The sequence below is a fragment of the Pleurodeles waltl genome, chromosome 2_2 (genome assembly GCF_031143425.1).
Source record: "Pleurodeles waltl isolate 20211129_DDA chromosome 2_2, aPleWal1.hap1.20221129, whole genome shotgun sequence".
NCBI lineage: Eukaryota > Metazoa > Chordata > Amphibia > Caudata > Salamandridae > Pleurodeles > Pleurodeles waltl.
In genome coordinates this window covers 577,330,585-577,350,219 of record NC_090439.1, presented here as the reverse complement: position 1 = coordinate 577,350,219, position 19,635 = coordinate 577,330,585, and positions in this window count along the sequence as shown.

Genomic DNA, 19,635 nt, shown 5'->3' with positions numbered 1-19,635 from the left:
TTAAAAAAGCATTTCACTCTCGCAAACCCTCTGATTTACTAAATGAGAGGATTTAAAAATGCTAGAACTCTTTGTACAAGAGGCCTTGTGTTAATATTTATTTAATTTATATCAGTTACTTTTCAGAGTTGGAATAGAGTGCGAATTTATGTTTCTTCGGTGGAGAATCTGCCAGAATGTTACTTTGTTGAAATGTTGGCATTTTTAGTGTACAATTATGCATTTATGTCTTTTTTATAGTAATACATAATTAGGAATGTGTTTGTATTGATTAGTTTGTTTTACATTCAAGTTAATTGGTTATTTTGATATTTGGTTTATTTCCTATTTGGTGGATGCTAATTAGTTTTTAAGTAGTAACCGTGTATGTGACTGCGTGTGTGTGTTTGTGTGTATCTAGTGATATTATGTTTAATACAGTTAATTTTTCAATAAATATTTTTACAATTATTGTATTGGTGGAATTAATTGTATATTTTAAATGTAATGTTGTTTTAATGTTATTTGGTATTTATGTAATGTAATGTTACTCTGAAATACTTTATATTAGAAACATTAGTTTTCTATTTCTATGTTAAATAATTATTATTTAATGTGTTATTTAATTTAATAGTTTACAGTGTTTTAAATTAGTAATTTACTATTCTGTGATTAAAGTAATTTTTTGTATTTATTGGGAATTAAATTTTGTTATTGATAACTGTGTAGTGTCTAAATTAGCACGATCACACTAGTGTGCATTTCTTTCATTTTACTTTTGATATATGGGTGTTTTAGATACTTTTAACTACAAAAATATTATAGTTGTTATTTGTGTTACTTTGTTTAAGTAATGGGCCGCTATATGTTTGTGATGAATACTTTCTGGGTGATATTTCTGTATTGCATTACTGTTGTCCTTGATCATCAGTTATACAACCATCAAGGTTTTGCCTTTTGATTATATGCAGTGTTTTCTTTTCTTCAGAATGACCCTTTGTTTCTGGTAACTGCTGAATAAATGCATCAGTGACAGAACCGGAAACAACTTATTTGCAAAGACTATGCTATTCAAAGATCTAGAAGTAGGAACATTCTGATAAATCAACATCAGTGTCCTTTCTTTTTCTTCCTAGAGTTGAGCTGTGTCTGTCTTCCCATTTTCTTCCTGCTCACATACTGCCAGTTAAATACAGACACAATTCTTTAGATCATTTGTTGTCAATCTTCAGATCAATTCTGTGTCATTCCAAGTATGTTTTCTGCATTTAAGAGATTCAGTATGCCTTTTAATATTCTTAATTGAATCCATATGTCCAGTGTGCTTTTCATTGACTCCCATCCGATCTAGTGCTTAATTTCTACAAAAAAATCAGAAAAGGTGCCAGGGCCCTGATCTATAGCCCACTGTTACTTGTCCCACCCACTCCCTCAGCCAGTGCTGGCAATGATCATACCAAAACAACTAATAACCATTATTTACTTACTACAGTGACAATTCTGATTTCACCAAGGCTATACAAATAGCTTGATTCACAAGTATTAGTTATTTTTTATTATATATTTAATTGATAAACAACTGTTAAACAACCGTTGCTGTGCTCTTCTCTGATTTGGACAAACAGCGTCGCCATGTGGCAGACTATCAAAAATGCTGGTGTTGAAAATTGAGTGCAAGTAAGAAGCACTGAAAACCACTAGCTCAAATTAAGCACTGATCTGAATCCTGAGCAACTAGGGGACAAGTCAGCCAGAATATGAAGTTCAAGGAATGTGTGACTTGGATTTTCAAAGTTTGTCCTCAATTTTTTATTTTTGAGACTAGCAATGTGGTGAAAGATTGTGATGATATGCTTCTTCAGGGCATGCTGTCTTGCTGGTTTTCTGGGTCTGGCAAAGATACCAACAACAAACTCAGAGCTTTCAAGGGGTGGGGGGGATGGGAAATACAATCACATTTGTGCCAAGGGTTTAAGAGAAGTCGCCTATGGTCAGAAAAACATTGTGTGTGTACCATAAACTGAGACTGCATGTTGCTGCGTGCTACACCAAGCACATGGATGAGCTTCCTCGCAGCCTGTACCACACTGATAGTTCTGTGATTGTAGTCACCCAGAGTGGTGTTCTGTTACCAACAGGGGGCATTAGTTGGGATGGGTGGTGATGGAGTTGTGGAGTCTATGGGCCTCATTATGACCCTGGCGGTCATGAGACCACCAGGGCCACGGTGGAGGTCAGACTGCTGCCAAAGCAGCGGTCAGGCCTCTACATTACAACCATGGCAGAGCTGCCACGGTCGAACTGCCGACACCGCCTGGTTGCCCCCAGCCAACAGTCTGGTAGTGCCAGTGGTCTCAATCCCAGGGGATTACGAGTCTCCTTTCTGCCAGCCTTTCCATGGCAGAAGCCCCACCATGCACTTGGTATGGGCAGTGCAAGAGCCCCCATAGACAGCTCCGTTGCACATTTCACCATCCGAATTATGGGCAGTGAAAAGTGCGGCGGGTGCTGTGGCACCCGACATACCGCCACATTGCCGCAAGCTCAATTGTGAGCTGGCGTCAATGTTAAGGCCCGAGGGGGAACTCTTAATAGGGCCAGCGGGCGGAAGACTGGTGTGACGGTCTTCCGTGCAAATGAGTTTGGCGGGCCGCCTCCACCACCCACCAAACTCATAATGAGGGTTTATATCAGGAAGCCTGACTGGAGACACTGCTTACCACTTACTATGATTCAAGCCCATTCACATTAAGGTTCTTTCAGCAAAGGAAAAAGCTGGCAGTCAGAATGAAGTGCTGGTGTAGCGTGGATGGAGATGAAGTATGTTCAGAGAATGCACTATGGAGCAATATGTTGCCATTGAATTACAATTCCCAACAGACCATGAACTCTCAATTATGCTGGATAGCCAGTGGCCAGTTTGGACTATCAGGGATAACTTCCCTCATGTTTCATGACATCTTTGCTAGGCAATCATACATTTTTTTTGCTACAGCTAATATCTCACCACACGGATCTTGGATTTTCCTTGACAAGACATGTTCTATTATTCAGAGACTTATCCTATCATGTAACAGGAAGGATTACTTAGACTAGATTACTTTGGATTGCACCCATGAATGGTATGCGCAAGGTATTAAAGTTCTAGCATGCACATATAAATTCCTAAGAATAGTGAACAACAGAATAGTATAATTGTTAGTTGTTTTGCAGTTTTTCAGACGTCAAGTGGAACCTGTAACTCATCTTTTGAAAGAGAATGCATAGTGATGAATTCTGAGGTAGTTACTCCAACCATATGGAATTACTGGTATCTATCTATCTATCTATCTATCTATCTATCTATCTATCTATCTATCTATCTATCTATCTATCTATCTATCTATCTATCTATCTATCTATCCATCCATCCATCTATCTACATATTCACTAAAAAAACTAAGGTTAAAGTAACATTATGGTTAGGTGTACATGCGTTAATAGCTGATGCACTAAGTCCTGTAAATTATTTAGATATTGTCATGCTGATACAATTCTGTCTAGTAACTCAAGGCTGCTTATAAAAGTTACTATCTACTATGTACAATCTTAACTCCCATTGAAAACCTTTTCTGAAGAACCAAGAAACTTGGTAATTATAGTTAGGTAGTTACATTTAGGACCTAGTTTCTGGCAGGCCACCATCCCTGTGATTGTACCAATTCACAATGGCTCCCAAATTGCAACCTACCTCAGCAATATTAATGAGGTAGGTCCATTTGCGAGCCCTTGAGAAACGCAGTATGAAACTCCTGGAGTTTTGTACATTCCAATAGCGATTACTTAATTGTGATTCACTAAATATAGCAATTAGGTAATCACTATTGTGAATAATGAAACATCTGGCCCTAGTTCCTAGTAGTTTCTGCACCCCTTTGGGGTAGATTGGCCTAAATAAAATAGGCCGATCTGCCCCAAGGGGGGCAGAAATGGCCTAAAATATATTTGCCCTCCAGGGGACAGACCCTTGCCTAAGGGGTCGCTCCCCTTTCATGAAATTGGCACACAAAAAATCCCTGGTGTCTAGTGGTTTCTTCCCCCAAAGAAAAATAGCCCGATCTGCCCCCTAGGTGGGCAGAAATGGCCTAAAATAAAATTGCCTCCCCACGGGAGTTACCCTTGCCTAAAGGGTCGCTTCTCATCTGTAAAATAATTTAAAAAATCCCTTGTGCCTAGTGGTTTCTGGGGGCAGACTGACCTAATTAAAATAGGCCGATCTGCCCCCAAGTGGGGCAGAAATGGCCTAAAATAAATTTGCCCCCAGGTGAGCGACCCTTGCCTAAGGGGTCACTCCCCTTGCATGAAACTGATGGTAAAATAAAAAAAATCCCTGGCGTCTAGTGATTGGCTTATGAAAAATAGACTGATCTGCCCCCAAGTGGGGCAGAAAGGGCCTAAAAACAATTTGCCCCCAAGGGAGCAACCCTTGCCTAAGGGGTCGCTCCCCAGGTGTAAATAAGTAAAATAAAATTAACCCTGGTATCTAGTGGCTTCTGCTCCCCTTTGGGGGCAGATCGGCCTAATTAAAATAGGCTGATGTGCCCCAAAGGGGACAGAAATGGCCTAAAATAAATTTGCCCCCTGGGGGAGTGACCCTTGCCTAAGGGGTCGCTCCCCTTTTGTGAAATTGGCGCCAAAAAAAATGCCTGGAGCAGTACTGCCGAGGACGTAACCGTTACATCCACGGCACCTAAAGGATTAAAATTGAGTGGATTATTTTATTAGAAGAAGAACAAAGCTGGAATTGTTATTTGTGAATACAACATAGATTCACTTATTGTGTGCCCGAAGCTGTTGAAAGTTTCTATGGCCCTTCCAAATGAGGAAATAAGGCTGTCTTTTCCTCCATTCTTGAGCACCAGACATCATTATTGCTTGCACTCAATACTTATACTATAGTCGGAATAATAAGTGAGTGCACCACTATTCCCAACCACCAACAAATACATAGGTTTACTATATATATATACATATATATATATATATAGAAAGATAGTTAGATGGATAGATAGATAGATAGATAGATAGATAGATAGATAGATAGATAGATAGATAGATAGATAGATAGATAGATAGATAGATAGATAGATAGATAGATAGATAGATACTTCCAAACGTTGTCTAAAGACAGGGATGCACTCCTCATGCAGGTTTTCTTTTATTTACAGCTAAAAACAAGCAAAAGCAAACACTAACTCCGCCCCCAGCAAGCAGGAGAGTTAAAACTGCTTCCACTTGCTGGAAGCTGCATTTTCCTCTGTTTCCATGCCCACTACCATATGGGCAGGGAAATAGATAAACGATTGCTGCCGTATGCAGGGAACTGCATATTTAGCAGCTCAGTCTGTGCTGAAGCAATTCCAGCTCCCACAGGAGGCAGGGAACCAGCTGAGATTGGGGGAGCTTGAAGCTCCCCTTGCGGTCCCCATCATTGTTAATTGGGTACCCTGGGTGGGGCCAGGGCACCCAGCAGGGCGTGGATGGGGCTTGGGAGATGAGGTCCCCGGGGCCAAATTTGGCCATGCAGGGGCCCCGCACGGCCCCTTCCCAATTTAATTTAGGAGTTCCCTGGTGAGGTAGTGGTCCCAAGACATGGGGGGTGGTCTGCGCAGCCTCCCACTAGTGTTTATTTTGTCCCGGGAAGGTGGTGGTCCCTGTGGCATTTTTAACCCTCCATTAGTTAAAGAAATCCCTGGGGAGGTGGTGGGCTCCTGGGCTCACTAAGCCCAATGGAGGCAGGTTCAGGCAGACACTCCCTTTTTTCAATTCAGCCTCACGAAGGTCGTAGAAGAGGCCATGGAGTGGGGCCCTGGGCACCCCTTCCTTTTATTTAATATATTTGTGTGTGCCCCTGTGACTTGGCCCACCCAGGGTCTTTTTTGCATACAAGCATTCAGACATTTTTTTTTTTTTTAAGATTTTGCCACAAATCTGCATATTTGCCACAAATGTTTTTTGTTTTTTTAAACATACTTGCCTTTGCGGGACCCGAGCGGGACCCCAGTGCCAAGACTAGGGGTTTAGGGTCTTCCTACCCAACCCCTTTTCTTTTGTTTCCCAAGGCTGAGGGTGGCATGGGGGTGACAGTTTATTGGGGTTTTGGCTGCGGCCAGGCCCTGTGGTTCGGCACAGCCAAAGGCCTTGTGGGGTTTGGTGTTTATACCGGTTGGCCACAGAAGGCCATGCATGGAGCAGGCATGGGTGGTTATAGGGGGTAGGCTGCAGGGTCTAGCCACTAGGCAGGCTCTGCAGCAAACGCCCACCAAGTATGGTCAAAGGCCATGCATTGTGCATGCTTGGGTATATATAGGGGATACGATGCATGGCCTGGCACGCGGCCAGGCCCTGCCACCAACCCCCACCATGCACAGCCTTTAGCCCTATGTGGGGTAGGGTGTGTATAGGGGTAGGCTGCCAGGCACTGCGGAAGGCCATGTGGAGTTCGGAACTTATGGGGGTCAGGTGCAGGGGGTGGCCTGCAGCCAGGCCCTCTGGTCGACCCCAGCCACGACCAGCTAAAGGCCTTGCATAGTGCAGGCTTGTGTGGTTATAGAGGGTAAGCTGCAGGGTCTGGATGCAGGCCAGTCTCTGCACCCAACCACAAATGGGCAAAGGCTGTGCATTGCACAGGCTTATTTGAATACAGGGGGTAGGCTGTAGGGCCTAACCGCAGACCAGGCCCTGCAGCCAAACCCCGCTGTGCAAGGGCGAAGGCCGCGTGTGGCATGAGGTTGGGAGTGTATATGGGTTGACTGTAGGGACTGGCCACAGGCCATGCGTGGTGGTGGTTTGATTAACGTAGAGTAAATAAAAAAACGTAACTTTAAAGAAAACATAGTGTAGCGTAGGCTCTCATTTTCCTAATGAGACTACTGGATTTGGGCAGCAGAATCACTTGTTCTATGGGGGACTGAGTCTAACCCACTACAGGTGACACCTGTCGGCCTAATCTGGGTTTTGCTCCAGCTAACTAGCAGTGCCTCTTCTCTACCAAAGAGCAGGGATGATTGGGCAGCCGAGCGCATGACACAATTGATTCCTCAGGAAATAGTGGTCACTCAGGTCGCATCTGTTTCTCTCATTTACATTAGTCTCACATATACAAGGACAATCAGAGGCAGTATATTTTTCAATAAGGTTTTAATGAAGCAACTACATCTTAGATAATAAAGCATTTACTGCAATAACCAGGATGATAAAGCATGACGGGATTAGAATTGTGACAAGGGGAGTGAAGCATAAAAATAACACTACCATATTGTCACTAAAATTGTTAAAATAATTCCTACCTAGGCTATATTAGAGCACAGCATCTTAAGCTCTATTTCTGCCCTTCAGGTTCTCGTGGGAAGACATCATCCCTCATACCTGAGTAAGAGGCCTGTAATCTACATAAGCAGCTGTAGCGAAGCATTCAGCAATCAGCATACAGTTGTGGTCATCTGGCTGGAATCTCCCTCTAATGTGTATGGGACAGAGTAGTGTTTTATGTTCCAAGAAAGGATCCCTATGTTAGAGTATGTATGTTTCTATGAACACTAAAGACAAAGCATTACCTCGTTTACCAGCAACCTATCTTACTGCAGCCTGGAGAAAAGCATAGAGTGAAAGAAATGTCTTGTTTAAGAACGCAGTGCTGGCCTAGGCAAAGAACAGCTAGATAGAGAGAAATAAAACAAGACCGCAAATGTGGCTATTGTTAAAATAATAACCGAAATGAATAAAATATATCTAGGTTAAAGTGCACAGTGGCCGTTGTAATTCGCTAAAATAACGTGTATGAAGCTATATCTAAAATAGCTACACAATAGAAAATCACTGAAAAAAAACAAAGGCTACAGGGACGTTAATCTTATGAGATAGAATTTTTTTTTAAACATAGAAATTCACTTAAAAAAAAACAATGGTTACAGGAACATTATAGTTAGGTTCTGAATTTACATGCACAAAACCATATAAACTCGCACCCACGCCATGCACTGCTAATTACCCCACATTTTACACCACTCATGACATCTTTGATAACATCATTGATAATATCAATCAATGTAATATTTGCAGTACAAGTAATGAGAAGAAAACTGTTCGCAATGGGGGTGCGAGTTATAGTTACCTAAGGGCACAAGTTATAGTTATTTCAGATAGTCATAACTACAACTGCTGAATTTCTATGGTTTGGTGCGTGGTTAATTCCTGAACCTAACTATCATGTCCCTGTAACCTTTGTTTTTTTCAGTGAATAAATATATATATATATATATATATTCACTTAATAAACCAAAGGTTTCAGGCACATTATAGTTAGCTTCACATTTTAAACATATAAAACAATAGAAATTCACCAGTTATAGTTACTGTTATCTCAAGTAACTATAACTTGTGCCCCAAGGTAACTGAACTCGCTCCCCCGCCATACACAGTTTTTTCATCAAAAAGTGTACTACAAATATTACATTGATATTTTCAATGATGTTATCACAGATGTCATGAATGCCGGAATTTGTGGGTTAATTAACAGTGCAAAATGAGGGGGCACATTATAGTTATCCTGGGACATGAGTTATAGTTACTTGAGCTATGGTTTTGTAAGTTTAAAAAGTGAGCCTAATTATAACGTCCTTGTAACGTATGTTTTTTCAATGAATTTCTATGGTTTCTGTTATTCTATTTCCTAGTTATAATGTCCTTGTATCCTCTGGGTTTTTTTCAGTGAATATCTATGGGTTTTTTAACGTATTGCAATTTTCATTACTATACATTAACCTAATCTCCGCCGCGCATGGCCTTTGGCCATATGCAGCCATGGTTGGCCGCAGGGGGACCCCCTATAAGCACTCAATCTTGCACAGTGCACAGCCTTCACCCACGCGCAGCAGTGGTTGCCCACAAATCCTGGCTTGCAGCCAGACCCTGTGGGCAACCACGCTATCCACCCAACCCCATGCTATGCACAGCCCTTTGGTCATGTACGGCGGGAGCTGGCTATGACCCCTCTGGGTGTGAGAGTAGGTGTGGGAGGGTGTATCTGGGGGTGAGATGGCTGTCTAGGTGTGAGAGTGCGTACATCAGTGTTGTAGTGGGTGCATCAGTGTATGACCGAGTCAGTGAGTGGGTGCGTGAGGGGCTAAATGGGGTTGTGAGTGGGGGCACAAGGGTCTGAGTGGGTCTGTGAGTGGGTGCGTGAGTGTCTGAGTGGGTCTGCAAGTGGGTGCATAAGTGTCTGAATGGGTGTGTGAGTGGGGGAAAGATTGAAAGAGAGAGAGAGTGAGAAAAGGAGAGTGAGGGGAAAAGAGATGGAGAGGTTTTTAGGCTTTGATATATGATATCCTTAGAATGAGATATTTCTGGACAAATTGAAAAGAAAACATATTTGTAATTTAACAAGAGTATGATCATCTTTCTGTATGAGCCTTAAACGTTTGTAGTTAAAAAATAAAAAATGAGGAAAACGAGACTTGCTGGACTCGAACCCTCAATGGTCAGTGTAGGAAAGTACCCTCTTTCTCGGCATGGTAACCCCTATTTTATGCCTGATGTCTGTGTGTTTGACTGTGTCTACTGGGATCCTGGTAACCAGGATCCCAGTAGTTTTGCTCTCTCCTCTAAATTGCACCTTTTTCTTCCCACAATTGGCATGCTGGTCCTCCCATGTAAGTCCCTAGTATATGGTATCTAGGTACCCAGGGCATTGGGGTTCCAGGGAATCCTTATGGGCTGGAGTAGTTATTCTTCCACCCATAGGGAGCCCATGCAAGGGATTCTGCAGGCTTGCCATTTCAGCCTGCGTGAAACGGGTGCATGCACCTGTTTTCACTACAGGTCACAGCACCAGGTCACTGTAAGTCACCCCTATGGCAGGCCCTCTCAGCCCAAAGGGCAGGGTGCAAGTACCTGTGTGTGAAGGCACCCCTGCAATAGCAGAGGTGCCGCCACAAACTCCATATCCATTTTCCTGGACTTTGTGAGTACGGGACGCCATTTTATGTGTGTACTGGACATAGGTCACTACCTATGTCCAGCTACATAATGGTAACTCTGAACCTGAGCATGTTTGGTATCAAACATTTCAGAATCATACCACAATACTGTTGCAAGTATTGGAAGTATGATTCCATGCACTCTTTGGGCTTCTTAGAGGACCCCCTAGCATTGCTACCACCCATCTTACAGGTTTTCCGGGCAGCCCAGCTGCTGCCACCCCTCAGACAGGTTCCTGCTCACCTGCTGCTTGATCTGATCAAGCCCAGGAAGGCAGAACAAATGATTTCCTTTGGAAGAGGGAGGTAACACGCTCTCCCTTTGGAAATAGGTGTGACTGGCCTGGGAGGGGTAGCCTCCCCAAGCCAATGGTTTGCTTTGAAGGGCACATTTGGTGCCCTCCGTGCATTAACCAGTCCACACCAGTTCAGGGACCCCCAGTCCCTGCTCTGGTGCAAAACTGGACAATGGAAAGGATAGTGACCACTCCCCTGTCCATCACCCCCCAGGGGTGTTGCCCAGAACTCCTCCAGAAGGTCCCTTGGTTCTGCCATCTTGTTTCCAAGATTGGCAGGGAGCTTTGGGAGCATCTGAGTGGCCAGGCCAAGCAGGTGACGTCCTAATAGGTGCTTGCCTGGTTAGATGAACAATCCCCCTTTCAGAGCTATTTAGTGTCTCTTTCTTGGGTGGGTCCTCAGATTCGGCTTGCAAGATTCCAGAAGGACTCCTCTGCAACCTCCACTTCGACTTCTGGCCACTGGAACTGCGACTGGACCCTCCAGGTACCAACAACGCTGCTACAACGAGGAAGACTCTTCTGCAACTTTGTTTCCACCTCTCCTATCACCTTTGCAACAGTTCCCCAGCTGTGCATCCTAAGAAGACTGCAACTCTTCAACCTGCACAAGAAGAAGAAATCTCCCTTGGAGTGAAGGAGTCACTCCCCTGCAACCACAGGAACCTACTACAAGCGACGATCAGCTGCATGGATTCCCCCTCATCTTGAGCTGTTTGGATCCTGCATCACGGGTGGTAGGCCGGAGTAGTCCTCTTGGTCTTCCCTGCCAGCTGTCTAACTTTGGTGGAGGTAAGCCTTTGCCTTCCCATGCAGGACACTGCACCGTGTCTCTTGCAACTGCCAAGGCTTGCTTGTATCTCCTCCAAGGGATCTTCAGAAGACGTGTAGCTCCAGCCCCCAGCACTCCATCCTGCAAAGCACAGCCTCCTGCGTGTTATCTGGCAGGGTGGGATCCTCTTTTGTAGTGCTGCATGGACTTCTTCTGTGACTTCTGGGTCCCCATCCTGTGGGACTAATGTGGGTGCTGCCTCTGCTCCTGTAGACTCTCTGTGACACTGAGGGTCCCCTGTGACTTCCCCTCCTGGGTTGAGTCCTCCTAGGCCTTGCTGGTTCCTAACATCACCACTTTTTCTCTAACCGCGTGTTTTCCTTTGCCAAGGCTTGTTGGTGGAGTTCCTGCACCGAGACCCATCTGCAATCATCCTTCCAGCATGGGACATCATCTGCATCCATCAGGAACTCTTCTCTGGCTCCGGGGCTGCAGTGCTGACCTTTTCTTTACAATCGTCGACCAATTCCTGCAACTACAGCAGGGTGGGTAGTAGCTTTTACTCCTCCTATACTCCACTGTGACTCTTGGACTTTGTCCCCTCTCTCCACAGGTGTTCTTTCTTCAGGAGTCCACAGCTGGTTTTCTTGCAGTCTTGTCTGGGTGTCTCCTTTTCTTCATTTTCTTCCTTTTGGGTGGTTTGTGGGATTTCCAGTGATTTACTCCTGCTTTCCTGGTCGCTGGGGGGTATTGGGCTACTTACCTCTGTGGTTTTCTAGTACTCCCAGTTCCACTCTTCACATTCCACTTACCTATGTGGGGCTCCTGTGTTCGCATTCCATTTCTTTTGTATATGATTTGTGCTCCCCTTAGGGTCACTATTGCTTATTGCTATTTGCACTGTTTTCTAACCTTTTCTATGCCTATTTCTGATTGCTAGTGTATATGTTTAGTGTATTACTTACCTCCTATTTGAGGGTTGCCCTTTTAGTATTTTGTGATATTGTGTTCCAAAAATAAAGCCCCTTTATTTTTGTACGACTGAGTGTTTTCTTTCATGTGTGTAAGTCCTGTGTGACTACAGTGGTATCCCATGAGCTTTACATGTCTCCTAGATAAGCCTTGGCTGCTCAGCCACAGCGACCTCTAGTGAGCCTGGCTTCTAGACACTGTCTACATTTCACTAAAAAGGGATACCTGGACTTGTTATAAGGTGTAAGTACCTTGGGTACCCACGACACACCAGGCCAGCTTCCTACTGTCAGTGTGAAGGTCTGTGACATTCACACTGAGCTAGTCCTTTTTTTTTACATCTGTGTATTTTTTAGTCCTATAGGGGCTATCTGGGACCACAGGGAGCCCTCAAGGGCTCCCCCTCAGTACCTACATGTTTTTTTGTATTATTTAATTTATACATTGCCCTTATGGGCTATCTGGGTGCGGGGGAAGCCTCAAGGCTTCCCCCATAGTCCCATTGCTTAAGCAACCAAGGAGCTGCTTTAAGCAGCAGCTCCAGAAAGGTCTGCTTTCTGAAAGCAGGAGTTGCTTGACAGCTCCCGCTGTCAGAAACCAGAGTGTTTGCTGTGGCTTGGCATCTGCTTCAAACCTCCAGCCAAGCCACACCAAACAGCTATGTCCTGGGTGTGGGCACCCCGGGACATAGCAGGAGCTGGCCCTGGAGGGTGGCGGTCCCCACAGCCATCAGTGCTCCTTGAGGGGAGCCACGCTGTCCCCCTCCAATGTGGCGATAGCCCCGGGGAGGTGATGGTCCATGGGGCTTGGGGGTCGGAAATAGACCCACTTTACATTATTCAGTATTTGCTCTGGGAAGGTGGTGATCTGCGCTGCTGTGGAGGGGGCTGCGGGCCCCCGCACCTTCATCTTTACTTGCCTTGGGGGTAGTGGTCCCTGATGCTTGGAGGGGCTGTGCGGCCCCCCCACACATATTTAACTATGGAGGTGGTGGTCCCCAGGGCTACAGGTGGGGGCCTGGTGGCCTCCCCTCATTAAAAATTAACATTGCCCTGGGACTTGACACACCCAGGTGCTTGAAACAAAAGAAGTGCAGGAGCCCAGCGCTTCATTTAGTTTTTTCATTTTACCCGGATTCTCTGACCCTCTGAGAATCTCAGTCAAAATTCAATAGAAAAAAATGCTTTTTAGACTCCACCACTGGGTGTCTGTACCCTAGCCCCTTTTCTTTGTTTTTAATTTTTTTTGTGGGACTCAGCTGGAGCCAAGTCCCAACAAGGCTGACAGCACTTCCTTGTTGTAGTGTTGTCAGCAAATCAGATCTCAGCACAAGATCGGGCGGGGTTGTGAATCCCTTGCATCCCCAGATATACAGATTTAGATTTTCTTTAATTTCTTTAAAACTGCTGAACAGATTTACACCAAATAACAAAAGGGGCTCTTTCTGAACCAAGAGCTACATTTCTGCCACATTTGGTGCAATTACGTCCGGTGGTTTTGGTGCTATTACGGTTCATTTTTTCCTATAGGAATTAACATAGAAAACGCTCTAGATTTTACCCCCCCTTTATCTCGGCCCCAGCTTTGGGGATCACCCCGAACCTTTCCAGACTGCAGCTCACATGACTGTTGATTTTTTGGGGAAATGTTAATGAAGATTTGTCAAACAGCGCCAAAGATGTAGGCAAGCAAAAAACTGCTTTTTCTGTGGAAACTAGGTCCTAACTGTAACTACCTAGCAACTGCCACTAGGTACTCGATATATATATATATATATATATATATATATATATATGTATATATATATATATGTGGGGTGGTATATATATACACACACACACATATATATACAAAAATGGTAGAAAGGAACAAATGGCACAACAAATTCGTACTGTCATAATGCTTTAATGGCACAAACTATACACATCGCATTTCTTGGCAAAGGCTACAGCGATGCACAAACATGTTATGTGTAGTTTGTGCCATTAAAGCATTATGATATGAAGAATTTGGTGTACTGGTTGTTCCTTTCCGAAAGGAGGATTTGTGAACCAGCTTTGAATTTATAGCGTACATGAGACGTACCATGCACATGCATCATCTGTCGGCAGCGGCTTGCTTGCTTTAATGTAATATAAAGGTTACAGGAATGTTATAGTTAGGAATCAGAATAAAAAATACATTAGAAATTCACTGATAAAACAAAGGTTACACGGACATCAGAGTTAGTTTCGCATTTCACCCATACAAGACATGAGAAATTCAGCAGTTATAGTGAGCTAACTATAACTTATGCCTCCATAATGCACTGCTTATGACCTCACATATTACATCACTCATTACATGGTGAGTGGCATCACTGATGACATCTCAAATGACAGTAGGAAGTTATAGTTAGGACCATGTTTCCACAGAAAAAGCATTTTTTGACTGCCTATATCTTATTCTTTTACAAACTGCCACCGTTTAAAAATGTATTGCACGCATTGTAAGACAGACTGCAAATCAGGTAAGCCACAAACTATGCACGATGATTGAGCAATCAAATGATTTTATTGCATCCAAATGTTATGGTGACCAAAGAGGATGGCAATAGCAGAGAAGTGTGATGAGAGAGGAGGGTGAGGGTGAAGGCAGAGGGAGGTGAGGACAGGGTGGGGTAATGCCTGGGGGGTGGCAAAAGACCATGAGGGTGATCAGAGAGAAAAGGGAAGATGATGGCAGAGGAATGGGAGGGAAGGTTAATGGCAGAAGAGGGGAGTGGTGACATAAGTAAGGTGATTAATGAGGGTGATGGCAGATGAGAAAATATCAGAGAAGGGTGATGGCTGGCAGGTTGATGGCAGGCAATGGTAAGGTTTTTGGGGGCTTTAAACTACAAGAAACCAAGAAATATTGGCAAAAGAAAACAATGTGAAATTGCTACAAAATTGCAAATTCGTACCACAAAATTTCCATTTTAAGGCTGCAAAATCCTAGGGGGGCCCGTGTACTGGAAATTTACAACTAAGCAATTTTGGTAGAACTGAAATCCATTTTTTCTGTTTTTAGATCCACTGAGATATTCAAATGTGTGAAATAAGGGATAACAAACTGGTAGAGGTAGATGGTTATTTGTGGCTTAGAATAATTTCCTGAATTGGTAGTGTCATTTAGATAAAGGTACCATAGCTGGGGCTGCACCAATGATATTTAAGGCAGTTTGGGAAATATGTGGATTCCATTCCAGCCCATAAAGAACTCCACTGGCTCCCAGTGGAACAAAGTAGGACACATCGGTAGAGTGGGCAAGTAAATATTTGTGTGCATGGCAGGGCTACTGGTGCAAGACACAGCGAAAACCACTTGTGGATAGGGACGTCTGAAATGCTGAATGGGCTGAGAGATGGTCATTCCTGACAATACTGACAGCAGCTCTGAGGAAGCAACACACTGGGTCCGATTCACAAAGGGACTTATGTGTAGTAAAGTTACGAGTGCGGAGTCTCTACAATCGTGGCAAAATCTCGGGGTGGAGATATCCTTTTGTGAATCAGGCCCCCAGTTTTGTATGCCCAAGCATGATTTGCCGATGCTGAGAAATAATGTTCCCTGAACCTTAATAAGTAAAATATTCTAGACCCTGCAATGTGGCATTCTTCATGAGTGTCTCACTAGAAGTGAGGACTGTATGGTATAAACGTAATCTTTGGTACATAATTTTACAAAACAAAATTCCCAGGGAATTCTGTGTACCCTTTAATGTATCCTCCTCCTTAAAAGAATGTATGTCCTTGTGCTGCTTTTATACAGTAGAATAAGGTGTCTGAGAATGGATTACCTGCAATGCTCTGGTAAAGGAACGATTCTGACCTGGGAACATAGCAATTTTACCCACCATTTGTAAAGCTTGACTAGTTCAGATTGATACCTGTGCAGATAAATCAATGCAGTTCGGACTTTCAGGCCCATATTTATTCTTTTTAGCGCCGTATTTGCGTCATTTTTTGACGCAAAACCGGTGCAAACTTACAAAATACAATAGTATTTTGTAAGTTTCCGCCGCTTTTGCGTCAAAAAGCGGCGCTAAAAAATGATAACTATGGGCCTTAGTCCATCTCAAAATGATATTTTGCACCAAGAGACTGCGACCCTGGCTTAACCATGGCACTGACTTTGCGAGCACGCACTTCAGAGGTCGCAAAATCAGGGCCAAGAACACATTGGCAGCTTGCTCTTAAGGGCTTTGGGACTATGCTGTTCTTGTTTTCTACAGATATTTTATTACACTTATGGTAAATAATAGTCTATTATCCACCAGTTAAAACTTGAGCACTAGGAGCTGAATGGGACACAATGGAAACTGAGGTAAGTAAAACATATTTTTAAATGTGTGTTACGTGCACACCCGTGGGTGAAAGTGTGTTTGTATGTAAGAGGCCCTGTAAATATGTGAGCATGTGTGAATGAATGAGAACGAAGGACACAAGTAATGAGAATGAGGGACAGTGAGGTTCAGTCAGCAAGTATGAGTGAGTCAGTGAGTGAGAATGGGTGAGTGAGAGTAAGGGTAGGTGCAAGAAAATGTAAATGGGAAAGTATGACTAAGAAAATGCGAGGAAGAGTGACTTGGTGAGGACAGATGAGTAAAAATGATGATGCTGGCATAATAGAGGTAATTTTTGGTATAATGGCACACATATAAAAATATTGGCATTCTAGAGGCAATTCTTCCTACATGGGACGCCCATGGAAAAATGCTGGTGGTAGCACACTGAAAGAAAATCTTTCCATAGGGAAACCCGTGCCAAAATGCTGACACATTTGAGGTATTTCTAGACATGTTAGGAAAACTGACATGTGGAAAGGAGAGAGAAGAACTATGACAAAATGCTGGCCCGGACACATTAGAAGTACTTTTTGACATAAGGGACACCCATTGCATATGGACGACATTATTGGCAAAAGTGTGGTACCGGCATATTAAATGTAATTGTTTGGCTTAAGGAGGCACCTGCGGCCTAGGGTGGCACTGCCACAATGGCGGTGATTTTGACATAAGCGGACAATCACAATTTATTTTGAGGAAAGTAGGGACAACTCTTAGGGAGTGTCAGGTTTCATCAGGTTTCATTGACATGTACACCGTGAACGGACCTGAATAAACTGTGCCGTATTTATACTTTTTTTAGCGCCGCATTTGCGTCGTTTTTTGACGCAAAAACGGCGCTAACTTGCAAAATACCATTGTATTTTGTAGGTTTGCGCCGTTTTGCGTCAAAAAGCGGCGCAAATGCGGCGCTAAAAAAAGTATAAATACGAGTATTTTGGGAGCCCATTACTTTTTAGCAGAGTTATGTGAAAAATGTACTTTAAATGCAATATTTGACCTCATTTTTTTCTCATAATTTTTTTAGGGAAGAACAAATAGAGGTTAGGCTCCCATGGCACTTCATGTCGGCACCCAATTATAGGTGGTCTAAAATAGACAGTTGTCTGTGTTTTGTTATATTAATCATACAGTTATTATGGAACTTCGGCAATGTCAATTCTTGTCATGTCATCAGTGTTAAGGTCACTTCCAGGGTCAACGATCATATGATGTGACATCCTTTGACGTCATTAAGGTCAAAAGGTGTGATATGTCACTTCTGCAGCCCCTGGCTTTTTTGTGAATCCATGTGCAAGGCCTACTCAGGCAGCAAAACCTCATGCACAGTCAATGATGGAATAGTTGCGGGAAAAGTTGATCGCACTTTAATAGGAATTCACTTGTTTGAAATGTTGGCCCGAGCTAGCAATACCATGCGATGCTAATATGCGAACGGTTCCAATCTGCTGTTTACACAAGAAATAAAATACCAAATTAATCTTATTTCATCTGCACCCACAGATATGTCTATCTTCGTTTCCCTAGAATGTATTAATTAACCTGTCATTTGAGGATTCTGAACTACATTTAACTTCTAGAGTCGCACTGTTTGTATGTTTTTATATCATGTGATTTTTTACGGTTAATTATTGTGTATTTTGCATTTTCACTCGTACATGAAGTCTGTACATTAGTTAAGGTAAATGTCTTGTTACTCTGTGTTATTACTGTAATCTATTTCATGATTCACTAATACCGACAATCACGTTTGTATATTTGTTTCTCTATTACATGTTGCTTCGTTATCAACAAATTTCTAGAATAAAAAACTAATATAACATGACAAATCTCTTTGAAATATAATATGAATTAGAAATATTTACCACATATTCGCCATAGTCGAACTGGTGTCTCATATTCAGATGCTGGACAAAGTTACTAATCGGATGATTAGGAACTCCCCAGGGCGTTGCTGCGCAGATGGGACATGTCTGAATGCAAAATAAAAAGTATGTTACGGAAGTCGAATTAATTAATGGTATTATTATTACACTGTATTAGAACATGATGCTCTTTGAGTGCAGACATATTTTGGGTGGTTGGAGGAAGCTGAAGCTTTGCAGGCTGCAGTGAAAGAGACACTAGCATGATACCTACATAACGTATTCATTTTTCAGTGTTCGCATCCGCCTCCACGATGTCGGCAATAGATTGCGGTAACTACGGATCGCGAATTTGCATTGACGTCTAAAGAACACTGTCAAACGCTAAATGAGTGCATTCCCCACTTGCTATTTCTCACTTACACTCCCACTTCTCAGCATAGTCCCCCCTCACAGTATTCATGTTCGACCGTGAAAGACCCACAACATCTTCTCATGCAATAACCACCCCAGCAGCTCAATCAGGCACCCACTGCCCATTAAACCCTGTGTTCACCTCACAACCACCCACCCAACTACTGCTGCAACAAGCCCATCAACCTATACACTCCTCCAGAATAATACCACCTCACCACACAACTGTCCCATGCAACTACCACACAACCAACAAAGTATCTTCCGCAGCACAATCACACCAACCAACCCAACAATAGTTAGCAGACAGCGAATTGATTGATATATGTGTATGCATGTGTTAGTTCTACCCATTCTACAATGCCTCCGTCCCATGACTCATCTCCACAGGACGGATTATGTTATTGGTAGAGGATGGAGTAACTACTACTCTGAGCCTCTATGAGCCTGGGCTTAATCTGCAGGTTTCCTACTCGGTGTGTCTCAAAATTTTCACAAAGAGCAAATGTTGTCAGTGCTGGTTTAGTGTAGCAGGAGTATGTTGGAAATGACGTTTTTTACATTGAACATTATCATGTGCACAATCCATTCTGAACCAGATTAGTGAAATCAAGATGCAATGTGATAAGAATGCAGAAACATGTAACTCTGATGTGCTGTGCCTTTGGTTTTTGTTTACTACTATTGCGGTGCAGTTGGTCAAGGACCAAAGGTGGTATTAGACCCAATATATGTTTTTTTTAAAGTTGGTAGCTTAGCTACTAGACCATGCCCCCTCCTTATGCCACATAGATATTTGTGGCCAGATTTACAAGAAACTGGCACAGCACAGTGTTGCGCCAAAATTTGCAGTGCTGCACCAGTTTTGAAATGCAGGGATGCGCCGTATTTACAAGAATACAGCGCACCCCTGCGTTTCCCCCTGTGCCGACACTAAATTAAGCAGCCTGCG